General features: G+C 37.8%; 1 protein-coding gene and 1 long non-coding RNA gene across 5 annotated transcripts in view; one reads left to right on the top strand and one right to left on the bottom strand.

The window, feature by feature from the left end:
- The window catches only part of LOC121140817, a 44,850-nt gene extending 33,763 nt beyond the window's left edge, over positions 1 to 11,087 (top strand). Inside the window, exon 2 of the long non-coding RNA XR_005877744.1 lies at positions 10,808 to 11,087. This is a non-coding gene — a long non-coding RNA (uncharacterized LOC121140817). The remainder of the gene's footprint in view (positions 1 to 10,807) is intronic.
- Slit2 (slit guidance ligand 2) overlaps positions 1 to 18,530 on the bottom strand; it is a 313,096-nt gene that overhangs the window by 142,510 nt on the left and 152,056 nt on the right. The window lies entirely within an intron of this gene.

Raw genomic sequence — 18,530 nt, 5'->3', positions numbered from 1 at the left:
TTCAATGATAACTTCTATCTTTAAATTTGGTTGGCTACCCGGTGAATTCTTGGTTGGAGATGATGGAAATAGTCAGCTGGAAACCCTACTGGCTGCTCTGTCCTGATAGAGGTCTGGATGCAGGAGATTCTCAGTACGGATACACCATACTTATGAGGAAGCAAGAAAACCACATTAAGTTCCACATGGAAAAGCAAGGATTTTGCAAGGACTCTGCAGGAGTTCAGAGTGAAATAGAAAAGATGGCAAAGAGAGAGATAAAATAAAAGGGACAAAAGGACTCAAAATAAAGAATGGAAGGTATATAACAGGAATGATTTGTGCTTGAGAAAGAAAGACCATGAGTCTTGTTTTGATACTGCACCCTATATTGCTTTTATGTAATCAGTAGTTATGTAATCACATGATATGTTTAATCTCTGAGACATTGCTCAGTAACAGAAAATATTAAATACATAATAGGTACAATCTTCAGACGTAGGCAAGGTATTTCTACCATAGAGATGCCTAAATGGAGGTCTATAAGGAAGGCTTGTGAAGAAACAGCAAAAGCACTGAGTCCCCAAAGCCTTTCCATATGCATCGGAACCTTAAGTGACACAGGGTGCATCAGGTAATGGTGTGTATAGATTCAGGGGAGTTTCAATTAAAGAAAGACCAAATGGCTCAAACATATACATTTAAAACCCAGTTCACAGCATTTCCTTCTGTGCGGTGTGTTTAATTGTGATAGAAAATTAGGTCTCCCCAATTTTACCAAGACCACGTGAAGTCATTTCTGTGAGACAAAATTTGCTTTGTATTTAGAATGCCACCAAAATGTCTTGCATTTGTGCCAGCTGTCAATAGGCATTCTACCCACCATACTTTACTGAAGCTCTTTTAATAATGGACGTCATAGCATTTCCCAGCTTAAGTTGATAGAAAACTGCCCTGCAAAAGCACAGACCTTTCCATTTGGTTAAAACTCTATCTTTATGCCAGAAGAAACTCAAGCACATTTCTGCAGTGTAAGCCAATCTACTGCCCACTGAATCAATTCAGCCCAACAACTACTCCAAAAAGGCACTTAAATCAATTTGCTACAAAGGTAGCATGTGCAAAATGATCTATGCACAGCTATACTTAGCCATTCTGCATAGATAATTAACTCCAGCAGATTGACGACCCACATTTGAGTGCAGCTTCTGTGTCTGTACACCTTTGGGAGATGTATCTATCGATAAAGCACTTCTAAGGCACACATGCAGTTTGGGACGTTTTCATTTTCTATGACTATAGAAAACTATACATACTTAGCAGAATTACATATGCCTTTTTCTGACCCATAGTGTTCCTTTTAGTAGCATAAACAGCACAATGAAACCATCTGTAAAAGAAAGACTGTCCGGATTGCCTGAATTGTTTTGTAAATATCAGTTGGTTAATTCAAAGAAATGGTAACTTTAAGTTTGGGGGTTTGCATTCTATTTCTACCCCCACAGAGAAAAGCCACAGTCATCCCAGCAGTAATTGGGACTGAATGAGAGCAGTTGACAGTAAAACAAACTCCAACAGATTTGCAGAGATGGTAAAAGGCAACAGAGTGGAATCAGGAGGTCAGAAGTAACTCATGATTCTGGGTACCTTAAATATGGGAGATATATGAAATAGTTTAGAGCAATAATAAATATTATTTATACATGTACACACCCACAAACTAATATGTCCTAAGGTTCCAATTCTTAAATTTTGGATGAACTTGGATATTGCTACCTTTCTATAAAGACAGATTGTTTTGATATAAATACAGGGTTTCCTTATTTAACTCCATATCTCAGGATTACTCCCAACCCCTAAAAGTAAGAACTGACCAGCTCATAACTGAAAAGCACTATAGCACTGCTTTCATTATAGATCAGGGAAACTACAATTCCAAGGCAAATGTTAGATTTACACTATGTTTTTAATCGAATACAGCTAATGAACAAGTATCTTTAGGATTCTAGTTTGGAGAAGTCAGGAAAAGTTAGAATAAAGATAAACCATAATGGTATTTATCTATTTCAAATTACATACACAATTGGATCAAATTATACTTCAGTGGGAATACAGCAACTTGATGGTCGAGACAAGTGGCTTTATAAATAGTCCACAGTCTTCTGCAAGTGGAATGATCTATGTGTGTTCTGGGGTAGGTAAAGGGAAAGAATGAGGGACAGTTTCATACTCCTTTCATATTAATGCTTACTATGCTTACTACAGGATTGTTTTTGTTTTTTTGTTTTTCTTTTTTTTGGTTTTCTGAGACAGGGTTTCTCTGTATTGCTGTGGAGCCTGTCCTGGAACTCGTTCTATAGACCAGACTGGCCTGGAACACAGAGATCCACCTGCCTCTGCCTCTGGACAGGATTAAAGGTGTGTGCCACCAACACCCGCCCCCCGTGCTTAATACAGGATTTTTTGACATTAATGTGATGCAGTATGTAACCTAAAACACCAAACTCACATATATGAAGCATTTAATATGTTCTGTATGTTTCTAGCCACTTGACATTTATTAACGTCTTGTGTTTTCTCTAAGTTTCAAGTTCTAAAAGCAGCTATTTTTAACTTTCCAGTATTTTAAATATTATTTAGTACTTTGAATTATCGCTATTTTCTCCTTCTAAGGAAAATAAAAATTTAAAAATAGAATTTCTCTATATAGTATAAATATGTCTTCTTTATTTTTTAAATAATCCAATGGAAAGAAAATATTCAATAATTTCCTATTGACAAGTTTCCCATGAATATATAGTAACCATAAATTTAAAATAAGTTCCCAAGTAAGTCCACCTGTTTCTCTGTTGGACTCTGAGCATATAGACCATTACTATCTCAAAACATGAGCAGTTACTTCACTTAAAAATAGTCACTTTAACTTTGATTCATTGTTTTCAGGATAGAAAAAGATTACCCTAATTTTCTTTAGAGTAACAAATCTATAATCCAACACACAATTCAATACACAAATAAATACTAATCGGACTTCTAGAAACAGCTTTAGTAATCATTTTTATCTCTCCTAGTGGGAAAATAATTCTTAAAATTCATATTTGGGGGAAATGTAAACCATTATGAGTCTTATAGAAATCATGACTTAAAGAAAATAGAGTATGTTCAGTGCTAATATACTTGACTAAGTCTTTTGAAAAGACAATTAATGATAAGCTGAGAAAATATGGTTGTGTGGATGGATATGGTAAAAACCCTAGCCTGGGAAATGGTCATTACCTTCAAACAATTCTTTCTGCTTCTGATTCAATAACATTGTTCTCTTGAGAAAAATCTATGGATTCCTCAAACATTAGCTTCCATTCCTTTTTTTTCCTCATCACCCCCTTAATGAATGAAGCTGATGCTAAGGTCCTAAGAATTCACAACTGCTTCTTTTGCAAATTATTTCTACATTTATCTTCAAACCTGCATAATTCTCTCTCTCTCTCTCTCTCTCTCTCTCTCTCTCTCTCTCTCTCTCTCTTTCTCTCTCTCCCTCTCTCTCCCTCTCTCCTCCTCTCTCTCTCTCTCTCTCACTCTCTCTCTCCTCTCTTTCTCTCTGTCTCTCTCTCCCTTTCACACCCTCTCTCCCTCTGTGTGTGTATGCAGATGAGCACATTTAAGAGTGGTACAGTGTAAATTAAAGGGGTTTTTCTCCAGTTTTACTTTTTAATGAAGAGTTGTTTCTCATCCTAGCTACTGGTAAACAAATAAGATAAGCCTGTTTCCTTAGCTCTTCTCCTACAAAAGGTCAGCACGCCAGTTGGCTTTTGCCAACAGATTGTAACCTTGCTTGTCTCAGGAAATATAGGACACTACACTATCCAGATCAATAAATTGTGCTGTGATTTCAATGGGATCATAGATTCTGAAAACCTGGGACAGGTTTATGTACGTGTAGTTTCTTCTGCTATCATGATTCACCAAACACCGGAACCCTGCACATTTGAGTAAGAAAAACCATGCCTAGCTCATCTGCTACCCAGGCATTTGTGTTTTCTTGGAGTCATCTTCCTTTCTCATCAGATGTTAGTATGCCTCCTGTCTGCCTTGGGTCCTCATAGACTAGGTATCAGCCTCCATGTGACAAGGAAAATTGTTGGGTGTCAAAGTTTCTCCCAGGGACTTATGGGTAATAATTTAGGGATATCAGCGTTGTAAGGGTGATGTGTAACTAACAGGGAAAGCTAATTGATATTGTCCAAAAGTGTGTCTTTCCAAATAATATTAGACTATTCTCCAAGGATATTATTAGGCAAGCATTCATGAAAGTTGCTAGTCTGTGAAGTTTCTATCCCTTTCACTGTCTCCATGTATGTAGGTTCTGTACCTTCTTTTCTGTGCTTTCTTTGTTCTAGTAAAGCATTAACAATAAATTTTCTCTAAAACTACAATTTATAACATCTACGTTATTTCATTTGCTACAACAAAAACAAGTTAGGCATAGATTAGACTTTTTGAAAATCATCTATTTCAGGAGTTATGTCAATTTGTTCTTTGTGCATATGGTGTATAATATGAAGTGCTAGTCTTGAGATTCTGTTTGTAATACTCTGCATCAGAAATTCAATTAGCTATTTAAACAGATAAACAAGCATAAAAACCATTTTGATGCAGCCATTTATTTCAAGTGATGCTTAGTTCCTTTCATTTACTATTAAATTTCAATTTTGCTATTGTAAAGTTTTGTGGTTTTAAAAGCTTCCAGACTTTTTTTTTCAAGGTAGGGAAAGAGATAACATGCTGCTTGGTTCTAAACAGTTTTTGGCTCTGCTTGGCTTCCAGGCATTTTGCAAAAAATCTAGAGACAATTTCAAACACTCTCCAAACTCCTCCCATCTTTGATGCTTCATTATTTCCCTGTCATTATTTACCATTTAACAGACAAACAAAATGTAATTCCTCAGAACTCATTGCCATTTCAGAGTGGAAATGAACTCCCATTGAAGATGGGCTATCGGATCTCAAATACATTTGATCCTTTCCTGAATGTAGGGTAGGATGAGTAAGGGCTACCATAGAGAAATGAAGAAACATGCTATCAGTGCACCCTGTGTGTTGCAATGCCTTACTTCCACTTTCACTGCTCTCCTGGGGAAAAGAGCTGCATTAAGTGAGCAAACCACTGTGAAAATTCCCATCTGACAACTGTCTCGGAAGAAAGGTCAAAGGAATTAACCCGTGGCTAAGTAGGCAAGGGTGTGCTTAAGTACTTTAAGTACAGGGACAGATTTGCACAGAGATCTGAGCAGCTGGTTCCCGTCTCTGATGGAAAATGAATGAGGGAGTGGAATGATGTTGCTGTAGGAATGAGGACTGCTGGACAAGAGGAAGGAAGGCTCCATGACATTTCTGAAGTGTCTGCCGGACCTAGGTTTTGCAATTTCTGTGTCATTTATCCTATTCAATATCTTCAGGGACCTTCTGAGAAACTGAGAATAGAAAGTGTCTTCACTTGTCTGAAGTTACAAAACTAATAAATGGCATACCTTGTCTTGGGCTTAAATCTTATAGGACTGGAAAGCCCTTTACAATACAGAACTGGCTATGCAATGACTGGCAACTAAGGACCTTGGGGAACTCTTTGGAAATCTGTAGACTTATTATTTTTCCCTGAAAAAATACACATAGACCTCTGCTCCAACATCAGACATCCAGCACATGAAGTACAAGACCGTACCAAATGCCATAAAAGAAAGCATTCCATGGCTCAAGGAATAATAGCATAAATAGGACTTGACTACAGCATGAGAGAAAGACTCTGGAGGAGAAACTGTAGTGTCTAAAAGAGTGATGGCGTAAATCATTTCATAGCTTTTCATTTCCCGTATATTCTTTTAAAGTCAATCTCTAATGCACATCTCTATGGTCCTTCTTTATGGAAAGTGCACTTAATTTTAAAAGCTTAATTATATCTTTTAAAATGAGTCCAATTTTCTAATAACAATGATTATTTCTTGAAAATATGCTGCTCAGGTAATAAATATTTCCGTGTAAAGTAGCACATTAATAGAAAAGCAACATTCTAGAAAGAGTAGACTTCAAGCACATTGAATTACTGAGGCAGAAACCAATTTATCATTTTAATAGGCAATAATTTTAATAACCGAGCTAGGTATAGGGCACTTTGCGTTAATGACCAGAAGGGGAGTGAAGGGAATGGCTTAGACTGACATGATCATTAACAGAACTAGAATGACTTGTGCAGCCTGAGCTCCCCAGAATCACCCCAGTGCAGTTTCAGTTCACAAAGGACATGCATAGAAGACACTGTGTCCAAAGAGTCTGATGGAATGGAAACCCGAAGAAAGCATGGATTAGTGTACCAAGACAGAAAACTGCTAAGGTATGTAACTTCAACATAGATGCTGGAAGGACAATGCAGATCATGAGTCTGCCGTAGTCCAGAAATCTAAGTGGAGACAGTATGCCTGGAAAGCAGTGGAAGGCTCAGGCAAAGTGAGAGGTTTAATGAACTTGGCTCTAAAAGCTAAATGACATTATAACTTATGAATTATTAAAAGTATCCAATAAAATGATGGCAGCATGAACAAACATGTATAATATTGGTAAATCAGACATCTTATTCACTACAACAGTACTTATAGTGTTTTTAAAAGAATGCTATAGTAATGTCAAAATGGCCCTTGTCTACTGATCATAACTTCTCCCAGGGCTCTTCAACAGATGTGTTCATTCCTGAATCTGGGGTGAGGAATCTATTCACTACAAGAGGAGAACCATGAAACCACAATATTCCACAGGGCTGTTCAAATTGAATAGCAATTCAATGGATTTATTTTTTCTGAAACAAAAATTAGAAGAACAAGAAAATAAAATAAATCTGCATTGTATTCTCACACAGTTTTCCATTTAGCTGTGTCTCCAAGCAGCCCTTTCAGAAGAGCCTCTTCTGAACCCATGTGCCAAGATGGCTTACATCATTCCCTTCTTTAAGCCTCTCTCTCAACACATTCTGTTGAATGCAGAAAAAACATTTCTCTCTTTTACAATGAAGGTCCTCTGAGGGAACCTTCGTTCCCTTCCCCAAATGCATCAATAGTTTCACATTAATCATTGTCCCTACACATCTCTTCTAGACTGAATTCATTTCACCTTCATAGTGAAATAATAGCAGGCAACACAACCAACTCTTATTCCAGCATCTCATAATTTGATTCTTCCCCACCCCCCAAGAAGCTTCACTGCTGTCTCCTTTTACTAAGAGTTCATTCTTTGTTCTATACTTTCTTTTGTACAGTTGATGATGAAACCCTTTGGGGTACCTGCTTTCAACATTTCAATTACTTCTCACATATTCCAACATACGGTTTACAGTAAATATATCTAGCAGCTAAGATCACCTGGTGCAAAGCAATAATAACCACAATTATAATGCCATGGACAATCTAGCTACAAACCACAGTTTTACATCTTTAAATTATTTCTTCATCCTTTTTTTCTTTTTCGTTTTATGATGATTACATTGCCACTTTTGCCAATAGGTAATGTGACTAGACACTTCCCCTATGGTTCAATGAGCCTCTGATGAATGAGTGAATGACTGGTACACCACAGTGCCTTGGGCTAAAAGTTAGCTGCTTGGGCCAAAATACACTTAAAGTTTATGAGAAGGTGTATCATTCCACACCTTGTCCCCTAAAGCACCGATCTTTTGAACCTTCTGTCTTTAGTTTTCTGCCCTGTAAAAATACATTAAGCTGCCTTTGAAACAGGAGCAAACACTCCAATGGAAAGAAACTGCATGAAATCTGTTCGTGTCTGTACACAATGTAAATAGAAACCACAATATCTTTTTTTTTTCAAGAGCCTAAGCTACCCTATCCTTTCAAGAGAAGGCCTTCTAATCAGAAAAGCTATGTGTACATACAAAGTCAATATGGACAGTATGACATTATCACTGCATTCTTTAATATGTAGCTGCAAAGAACCTGAAGCTTTCCCAGGCATAATATGATGACCTGTAAGCAACAGACCCTTACTCAATTAATATGACCTGCTCCAGTTGCTTTCAAGCTATCAGAGGGTAAGTAGCTGCTTGCCATCTCAATATGCTATTAGTATATTTTTATTTTATTTCTTTCTCTCCATCCCCTCTCTTCTGTGAAACTATTTTAATCTGAAATATGCCAACATATTCCCTATACTATGTAGATATGGAACATCAGCTATCACTCGACTGAAAGGAAAATCCCATGAGGCTCTCTGGTAATACAGCAAATTTCTAATCTTCTTCTGTATGTTTAGGAGACAACACACGGAAACTAACAGTGGTGCCTCCTACTCATATCGTCTCCAGCTCATGGCTCTATCATTAGTGAACAAATATGGCCACATCATTCCTAATAGTGTAGATCTTCTAAAGCCTGCAAAGGGGTACGTCTCTCCTTCCCAGTTCCATTTTTCAACACAACACTTCAGCAAGTGCCTTGGTCCTCAATGTCCTGTCTGAGTTCTCATTTCCACATATGCTGAAATGAAGGGAACTCACCAGTCCATAGAAACTCTACTTAACCTATTCATCCATTTTTCCTTTCCTGCTACAGTGATAAGATTATATTATCCTGCCGGGTGTTGGTGGTGCACGCCTTTAATCCCAGCACTTGGAAAGCCGAGGCAGGTGGATCTCTGTGAATTTGCGGCCATCCTGGTCTACAGAGAGAGTTCCATGACAGCCTCCAAAACAATACAGAGAAACCCTGTCTTGAAAAAAAAGATTGTATTTTCCTTTCCCTTATGGATATTCCAATTAAAGTGATTATTTTTATAGAGTAAAATTATACCCTTATTTAGTAAAATATTTTTCAAATACGTATTAAGATCTTTAAAGGAAAAAATTGAGCAGGGACTTGACATTTCTAGTCTATTTTCTGTATAAAATACCTCCTAATTTCTATTTAATTGGTATAAATTGGTTAAAATGTAGCCTTTTGAGATATTTCCTTGTTGATGAAAGCCTTGATAACCCACAAAGGAATTACACCAAGTAAAATAACGGCATCTGTTATCATACAGAGTATCTGCCTTTATACTTATTTTGTACTTATTTCTGAACAACATAATGGCACAGAGTTGGAGGGGCGATAGGGGAGTGAGACAGGGAGTGAGAAGGGACAGACACAGGGCCTGGAGAAAATAGAGTGAGCATTTGGTGAGGAAATAGTTACAAGTGCAACTGTTTTTTTTTTCTCCCAACACTGGAAGCATTCAAGTCAAGGTAGCAAAACTTGACTATATTAAGATTGTGCATACCCTTTGTTGGCCCGAGGATAGCTGGCTCTGCCCCTTGATGAACAATCTAGCAAGAGAATTGGCTTAACCCAGGATGTAGAGAAGCTAAATACTTAGTAAAGGTCCTGTTTTGTTGTGCCACAGAAATGTTATCACTAAGGAATCTGCTAAGATATGTGCACTCACATTCTCATAAACTTAGTAGAATTAACCATATTACAGTCAGATATTTAAGAAGAAATGAAAGCAATCACAATATTGGCACGTCATATTTTATAATCAAATTTATCCCACATCAAATAAAAATAGCTATGTTTATGGAAGACATTTAAAGAATTATACAGTTACCTAGGAGGTTGCAATGATCTGGAAAAATGGCAAATTCAAATTTCTAGGTAATTTCATTTTAAGCATTCCGCTAAACAAAGGAAATCACTTCAGAAAATTTGGTACTGTCATGTATCGTCATTGTGTTGTTTTCTACTATTCCATATATCTGTGTTCTGTGGGCTGTATGCATCAGCTGAAGCTCACAATATCCTATGCTATTTACAGACCTGCTGCAGTCAACATCTGTGGAAAGGTTTCAGAAATTGATTTAAAGTCTGCAACATAAGCATATCCAATCCTAAGTGTACACAAGGCCATATATCTTCCTGAGGAGACTGACACGTGGTCCCTTCTCTGACTGGTGATAATGCATCCCTGCCAAACCCAGATGTAGTTTCAAATCCAGAGAGATGGAGCCCAGTGATGGATAGGTCTAACCCAGTTGTGCACACATTTGTATTTGGAAAAGCTACAGTGTAGTATTGACAATACCTTCTTTTTTTCTTTTTTCTTTTTTACTTTCTCTACCCTGTTTCATCAAGTGTATCAAGATGTCATGATGTCCTGCCAAGTTGACAAGCATATGATCAGATTTAATGGCATATAAAAATGTCAGACTGTTTTAGGGAAGCAAAATTTCAGCACTAGAAATTTAACAATTAATTGTACTTCCCTGGCAACCCCACTAAAAATGAAATTAAACAGTGGAACTCTTTCATTAGAAGGATCTGGCAGAAAACCTCTAATAGAAAGCTTTTCTAAATTAAAAATGGCACATGATTTGCTTTTCGTGTGCTTTTACCTCATGGGCCTTAGCTTTTATCATGTTTTCTCTCCTAATCAGTGGTGAGTTCAAGGACAGGTCTATATCCTTTTCATCTACAGATCCTAATAACTTTCCAGCATGAAATAAGGCATTTGATATATGTTGCTAAATTAAAGTGTGTGTTCAGATATGTGCATATTGTAAGCTTTGGAATCAAATATGAATCAGAGCCGTGTTATCAATTTAATGAATACTCTTATGAAGCGAATTGTTTCACCACAGAGCCCAATTCATGTTAAATGCTGACTACCAGTAACTATGAATGTGATGTTTCTTGGAGATAATGTCTTTACAAGTTAAAACCATCAGGTAAAATGGAAAGTTAAAATGCAGTCAATAAAGTAGTCCTTAATTTGTGATGAACAGTATCCTTATAAACAGGGGAACTTGGACATGGAAAACGCTGTCACAAAGAAAGGAGCAGATATCAGAAGGATTCATGCAAGGCAAGGAGTACTGAAGACCTCCAGGAAACTAAACACAGCTAGGAGGAGCTGGGAAGAATTTGTTACATGCTCTCAAAGGAACCAACCACCTTCACCTCAGACTTCCACCTTCAAGAACCATGACCAAATCAATTTCTGTAGCTTAAGTCACCTCGTTTGTCATACTTTGGCTGTAACAGTCATGGAAAAATAATATAATAACTTAGATCATTTCATTTCACTGTTCTGTGCCTGTTTTTAAGATAGAAATAATATGTCAACCTTGTGCCTGTAACATATCAATGCTCAACAAATGGGAGAGATGAAAATGGTAAGAGAAAAAATGATACAGGCAGCATGTATTTATTTAGTGCCTGATATGTACAGAGTCCTGATCTAGATTCTAGAGAGATAGGTGTTCAAACTGGAGCTCACGAAGCTGATTCTAATGAGAGCAACAGAGCATATCAATCAATAAATACTATAGCATGCTAGATGACAGGAAGCAGGAGAAAAAAATAGGCCGAGAAACAAAATGTGAAGGATGAGTTGAAGGGATGCATTATATGCAGGATATCCAGCATCGATAGGTTACAGGAAAATAAAAGACAAAGGGAGAGGTCTCAGGTTTGGACTTCTAAGGTGACACAAAGACTTATTTTCCTTTGCAGTAAGTGATTTATTATAAGAGTTGTGAGGCCCATAGATTATTAGTAGACAGATTGCTGTGTGGTGGAGGCTCCAAGAACAGAGTGGGGAGCACTGTTCAAAGGTTTTGGAAGGAGGAGGTCCCATGCTTCATGATTTGGTTGAGTAGCCCATAATGCATGTTTGTAGTCAGGCTGTCTCTGAAACAGATGTGAGGATTGGAGAGAAGAATATAGGAAAACAAGTCGCTTTAATTCTAGAAGTGAAATTAGTTCTGTTTCCAGAATAGCAACAGTCGAAAATGCAGGAGCTTCCCAAATCATCATGGCACTGGATAACACAAACTACAACAAAAAGGCGCCAGCCACAAAGGAATTTGAAGGAAATAATTTCAGAATACCAGGACAGCAAATTCAAAGACACCTGCCCCCCAAATGCCCAGGTGGACTATACCTAGCATGTTATGGTGACAGAAAGGAGCCAAGTACTGATGGGAAAAGCTATGAAAAGGAGCAAGAAATGCCATCAGAGATGGAGGCAGAGAGACTTCAGGAGCCACATAGGTGGAAGTGGTCTTGGAGCCCTGGGGGACAGTGGCTGTAGACTACAGCAAGATGAGGGGTAGGGGGCTGTCACAGTCTCATTTATTCTTTGAATGAGATTATACTGAATGGCATTCAATCAGCCAAAGGAAGGGAAAGATAGAAACATGAAGACCAGGTACTATTTTATCCCAGGAGCCAATGGGTGTGATAGGGAGCTTGGACCAGGCTGTGCAAAGGATGAGAAATGGTCAGATTCTGGAAGGATGTTGAATGTAAAGCTGATAGTGTTTATTTCAGGGATAAATGTGGAATATAAAATAAAGAGGAGTCAGGATGACCTCTATTGGGGCAACTGGGTTTAATTAGTAAGGAGAATCCAGGAAAGAAAGCCACTTGGGAGGCAGGAACAGAACCCCTAAATTTGGTATGTTTGTATGTAGATTCTGCTAGCACAGGAACCAAGGGATATGCAGGGTGGGCAGTGGGATGTGAATGTGGAGTTTAGAAACTGTGTCTTGGCAAGGGCCTGTGCATTTGGAGGTTGTTTTAGATCTTAAAGTTAAAAGAATGTGTGAGATCACTATGGGAATGAGGCAAAATGCTGACATTTAGTACATGCTTGCAACATTCCCAGCCACTGTTTAAATGCTTTATATACACGACTGCATTAATCCTCTTAACGAACTCTATGGGGGATCAATTGTTCACATTTTTCATTCCCCCTGAAGTTTAGACTTTGCCCATTGCACAAAGGAGGCTGTTTCCCATCAGTGTAAGTGTTAGTGGCCATGATTAACAGTCACTGTTTTCAGAATTCACTCTGTAGTGCACGTGAAGTTCCCAGGTCCACAATGCAGACAATTCTGGTAAAAAAAAAAAAAAGTGTAACATGATGAGCCTTGCCTAGGAAGACACTAGGTTTTCCACAAAAAACAAAACAAAACAAAACAAAAAAACCAAAAAAGGCTTGGAATGGAGATTTGACTGGGAATGCAGGCGTGCTACATGACCACAGCCGGGTTTGCCACACATTTTTACAAAGCGCATGGTTAAACAGGGCTTGTAACTTGAAGAAGTCAATGTATCTTTTGATGAAGAAAAAAATCATTTTATGTATTGAACTCTTTACCCATAACTTTGAAAATGGTTATTTTTAATACTATGCTTATTTTTACTGAGATCAACAATGTCCCTAAATGTGATCAAATTCTGTGAGAAGCATCTCATGGTAGTACAAAAGAGGCACTCAGAAAATGCTAGGTCTTTCATTCAAGTGCTTGAAGTAAACAGTCTTGCAGTCAATTCTTCAATCATCTTGTAGCCCAAGTTTTCATGGCACCCACATGTAACTTTGTTTTTCTGTCCTGTACTACTTTAATTGTAGTCTTAGCCATCCTGCAGATGTCTATCAAGTTGAGTTACTCTGTAAAAAATCTTCATTGTCTAACCTTCAATGACTAAAAATAATAATATAATTGACCAAATAAAAATAGCCTACACTCTGATCTTCTAAGCATGACCAAAACAAATGTCACCTGTGTTTAAGCTTCATTTAGAATGACTTTACCTAGTTAATACATACCTTATGTCTTTAAATGAAAATCCTAGTCTAATTTATACAATGTTATTCATGATATATCCCATGGCGTTCCTTTCCCTATGTTCTATACTAAATGAAAGTGTCTTCTTTTTCAAAATAAACTCACTGTGGCCCCTTCTATACTACTCTAATAATTGATGGCTTGTTTCTTCTCTAAAATCACATAATGCTAAATATTGAAACACTGAAACACTCAGTTGTACATTCTGATGTCACTGAAGTATAACAGCTAACTAAACTGCAGATTCCTGTAAGTACAGGGCCATGTGATGATCATACTTTCTCATGAGGGCATCTAGGAAGTAGCCTTCAGCCGGTCAATGGTTACCTATTTTATGCATGTACTACTGATTACCATACCAATTAGAAAATGCAACCTTCCATCCTCCAGGAAGCATATATAATCTTAACTTTGGCAACAAGTTGCATGCAGAACATTTTCTCATAACCCATGAGTGAAACAATGAGCACATGATCTCAGACATCTAGCACAAAGCACTTAACAGCAATGCTGCCAACATTTTCTGGAGCAGATATTCTCTTTGGAGAACTTCTGGTTAAAAAAAAACTTTGTAAAAGCAGCTAAATATCTGCTAACAGAGGATAAGGTATATTGACTATCATTAGGGACCTAGTAATGGATAACTCTAAAAACAATTAATACTGTGAAAATGTGCTCACTACACAGCAATGAGTGACATGGCCTGAAGCAACCTTAAGTTAAAAAGTTTTCACCGTGTTATTCTTTCCTCATGTCAACCTTCTTGCTCTGATTTATTCCTTCAGAACTTTGCTCTGTAGTCTTCTCTAGCCAAAGCATTTGACTACTGGCTTCCATACATCTCTAGTACACTTCAACCATCTCCTGAATACACCTCCCTTTTTAACACCAGCTACCAACCATTTTCTAGAGCCCTGCCCATTGCCCTCTACCTATAGATTTGCTGCTAGTCCTATGAACAACCTACTTATTATGAAAAAGCATGCCCTAAAACAATCTCTTCTTTCTCCATGTTCCTGTTCTATTTTCTCCCATCCCCTGTGTACATACCACCCAGGATTTTACTATTATTTTTTAAAGGTCAGTATGTACATTATTCCAATGAAGTAGAAACTGGAGGGTCAAAACTATGTGAGTCACACAGGGATATATCTCCATGTGAAAAACACGAGGCTTTGTTAACAAAACACTCCAGGACTCTTTTAATTTCATTAAGATTTAGATAAATATTGTGGCTCTGATCTTTCACTAAGTGAATTTAAAGAAAACGTTCATTGGAAAGCATCTCATAATATATTGATTTTGGCCTGAATCTATTCGAGGAAACCTTTTCTCTGTGTTTACATATCAATTACTGCAACTAAAGATGAAAATCAATTACTAAAAACCCACCAAAGTATGCAGAGCACCTTTTAGTTAATTAGAAAGGTGAGGCTACTTCTACTAGCAAAGTGAAGCTGGTGTCAAAAGCACACTGGCTGCTTGGTGGCCTTGTTTGCAGAGCTCTTGCCCAATAATGGAAAATGTGCTGTTCTCCAAACTCTTGCTCAGCCAAAGCAGTGCACTGCATTCTGGCTCTTACCTGCATCTTGACATGCCCCCTTTTGAGAAGTTTGCTTCATACTATGCTCCAAAGAATGATATTATATTATGACATGAAAAATAAGCCCAAAGTGACACTACATATCTGTGTGGTCCAGGATTCCAAGTGGGAAAAGGGACCACAAACAAACCAAATTTTGGGTTATGACAACACATACATTAACTTGTTAATAGATTATTGTGTTGTGTCTAACAGAATAACACTTGGTATCTGGTAAATTGTCTTACATTTCAGTTATAGGTAGGTAAGGAAAGAACTTCTCTGGAGTCAGAGATACTTAATTTGTGAAAACATCTGCTGCGTTCTCCAGCAGGCTGGCAACCACACACACAGTATAAAAGGCTTTCAAAAGCCTCTGGTGGTGTTGATCTGGCTAGTGGCTAAGGTGAGATCCATATGGTGTCCACATACAGAGAAACACTCTGAGAATGGACCTCACCCGGTACTCTGTGGAATCAAATGTATGCCAAATCTTAGGTACTCATAATACAGTTGATAATTATAAAATATACCCCCATTTCACAAGAGTGGGAAAGCGGTGGATGAACAAAACCGTGCTATGGATGGAGATCGCTCTTTGACACTTTTTAAAATTCAAATGGCTCTTACGCATCGGCCAAGCAGTAAGGCTATTAAAATTGGAGTACAAAGATTTCACTGCTTCAATTAAGCATAGGATATACTTCACATTTTGATTCCTGAGATTTCCCTCCCCCTCTGCAATTAAAGTAATGAATCTATTCAACAAAATTAGACTTAAATTTTTTCTGTTAATTGCATATTTTTTTCCAGCTTGTAAAATGCCCAATAAAGAGCTTTGCAGATTTTTCCAAAGCCATCCCTTTATATAACGTAAGAGATACTTCGAAGGTAGCGTTTATATACTTAGAGTTGAATATTCTGGTCTAGGACCAACACCCATTAACTCTGAAATTAAGTAAGTCATTTTCTTCACACCTCTGGTGGCCAAGTTAAAAGAAAAAAGGCAAACAGTAATGAATGAAGACTGGAGTCCTTTCATTATATGCAAGTTGACTGGGATCCTCATGGAGAGGCCTTCCTTCATTCCCACACATTTTCTGACCTGTTTTGTCTGCCTTTTCTCAGAAGGATTTCACTTGCTCCACTGTGGACCACGCAGTAAACTAATTATCTTGTTCAAATCCTTTTGTAACGCCTCTAATCCTATTAGTTAAAAGAATGTCTGAATGCTGATTGCAATCTTTTTTTTTTTCCATTTTGAAGAAAAAGAAAGTCCAGTGGTTTGGTCCTGGGGAGACTGAAGCCAGTTCACTGGATTGAAAGTTAAGAAAGGCAATCTAGCTCCAAACTCTTAGGCCCCCTAATAAAAGATGCCCTCATATTCGTTTTTCCATTCACTTATCCCATTCCATTCTTTGCAGTGGACACACACACACACACACACACACACACACACACACACACACACACACACACACTTGCCTTTAGCTCCCATTCATATCAGTCAGATTATGATGTAAAAGCAAAAGCCAGGCTCTAAAAACTCCCACTCACAGTAGAGACTGGTGAACCCTGGCCTCCCCTAGGAGCCGCACCTCACTCTCCTCTTTTTATCAGGAGCGTTTTAATAGGGAGGGTGATGACATCCCAAGAACTCAAAGAAACCATATGAAGAATAGGAAATGAACAAGTGTTACGACAGACCTCTTCCAACCCTTGCAGTTTTAACTTCTTTTCTTCAAAGAACTCTCACAAGTCTTGTGAAAAAATCCTCCTCTCTCTCCCTCTCCTTCTGTGGAAGAAGCCAAGACCATTGCCCCCTGCTGTCTGTTACTGAGAGAACTTTAATCACTTTTCTTTTTTTGTTCCCACTGGGAAAGGAGGCAAACTGCAGTCAGAGCTGATGCTAAAGAGCATGGAATTTATTTGACTTCCATAAAAGATGTGCTCTGGCTTCTGCTTCTGCTTTTTCTGCATAGGCTGCTCCAGCGATAGATGTTTGGTATAGAAGAAACACTTACTTGCTTTAAACGTGGACTCATGATGTTACCTACCAGAATCTTCCTATTCCCTCCTCCCACCTATAAACAATGTCTCTATTCTTCCAAATGAAGTCAAATTTGCACTGTTTTCTTTCAAAAGAATAAGATACATGTTGGAGGGAAATATTTTCTTTATTTCTAAGCTCTGATGAAAATGGCACAGATAATAATTCATTCTTTTACAAGGATGTAAGATTTCCAGAAGTGCATTCAAATACTGCTGCATGCTTATTCTTTGACCAACTCTTTGCTTTAATAACCAATAATATGAAGACATAGTTGGCTGCCTCCCTCTTGGACAGCTGATATACAAGGACTTCAGTAGACATAGGTGTGTGTATTTCTATTGTTGGACATGCACATGGCTTTAGAGAATGAAAGGAATGCCTTACTTCACAGACACTGATCTTAGGGAACAATGGGTTCAAACAGTGTGTGACATATATATTAGTAACAATAAAGTTATAATGAGTACATACACACTTGGCAGTGGTGGTCACTAGTAGGTACTGAGAAAGTTTATGGGATTGTGATCATCTATCATTTGATAGGGAAAGGATTCTGGGTAGTTAGATAAATGAGTTGATAAAACAGAATGCACAAATAAAATGGTAAGTTGCTTTTGTTGAGGCTGATAGCTCTAAGTCTACAGAGAGCCTAGCTGAGAGATGAGCCATAGACAGTTATGTTTTACTGTCACAGAAGAAAAATACCCTATGTTTGCTATTTAAAACAAACTAGGCAGGAGCAAACATGTCATTCCTGACTCTGCAAAAGAAGGAAAGTCTGCTTGTGAGGCCACAAGAGGAGAAGCGTAGCATGAACCCCAGATATGACAGTCATAGCAATGCCTTGGATCCTCCCTCAGGAAAGCCAAGGGCATAAGAGCAAGGGAGTCCCTTGAAATAGAAATGTCAAAATTGAGCATGTGACTTGTCAATGAGGCATGCACACACATATCTCAAAAACCAAGTAAGTGCAAACAGGAAATATAAACACAAACAGCACTATAATAAATGTTCTGATACTAATGTAATCAAAACAGCAATTCTCACTTGGTCTGTCCTTGTCTTCATAGTCTGTATGTTTCAGTATGATACTTAACATTAAAAGCACAGGGTAAAACTAGAGTCATACTTGAGAGTACAGGGTGACATGCTAAGAAATAATTTTAGAAATAAGGGAAATATTCCCACTGAGAGAATGACTTAAAAGTGATGTTTAATTACGTTCTTTTCAGTCTAAAAAGCAAACATCA

Source organism: Mesocricetus auratus, unplaced genomic scaffold (assembly GCF_017639785.1).
Source record: "Mesocricetus auratus isolate SY011 unplaced genomic scaffold, BCM_Maur_2.0 Super-Scaffold_100006, whole genome shotgun sequence".
Taxonomy (NCBI): domain Eukaryota; kingdom Metazoa; phylum Chordata; class Mammalia; order Rodentia; family Cricetidae; genus Mesocricetus; species Mesocricetus auratus.
This window is presented reverse-complemented; position numbering and strand designations above follow the sequence as displayed.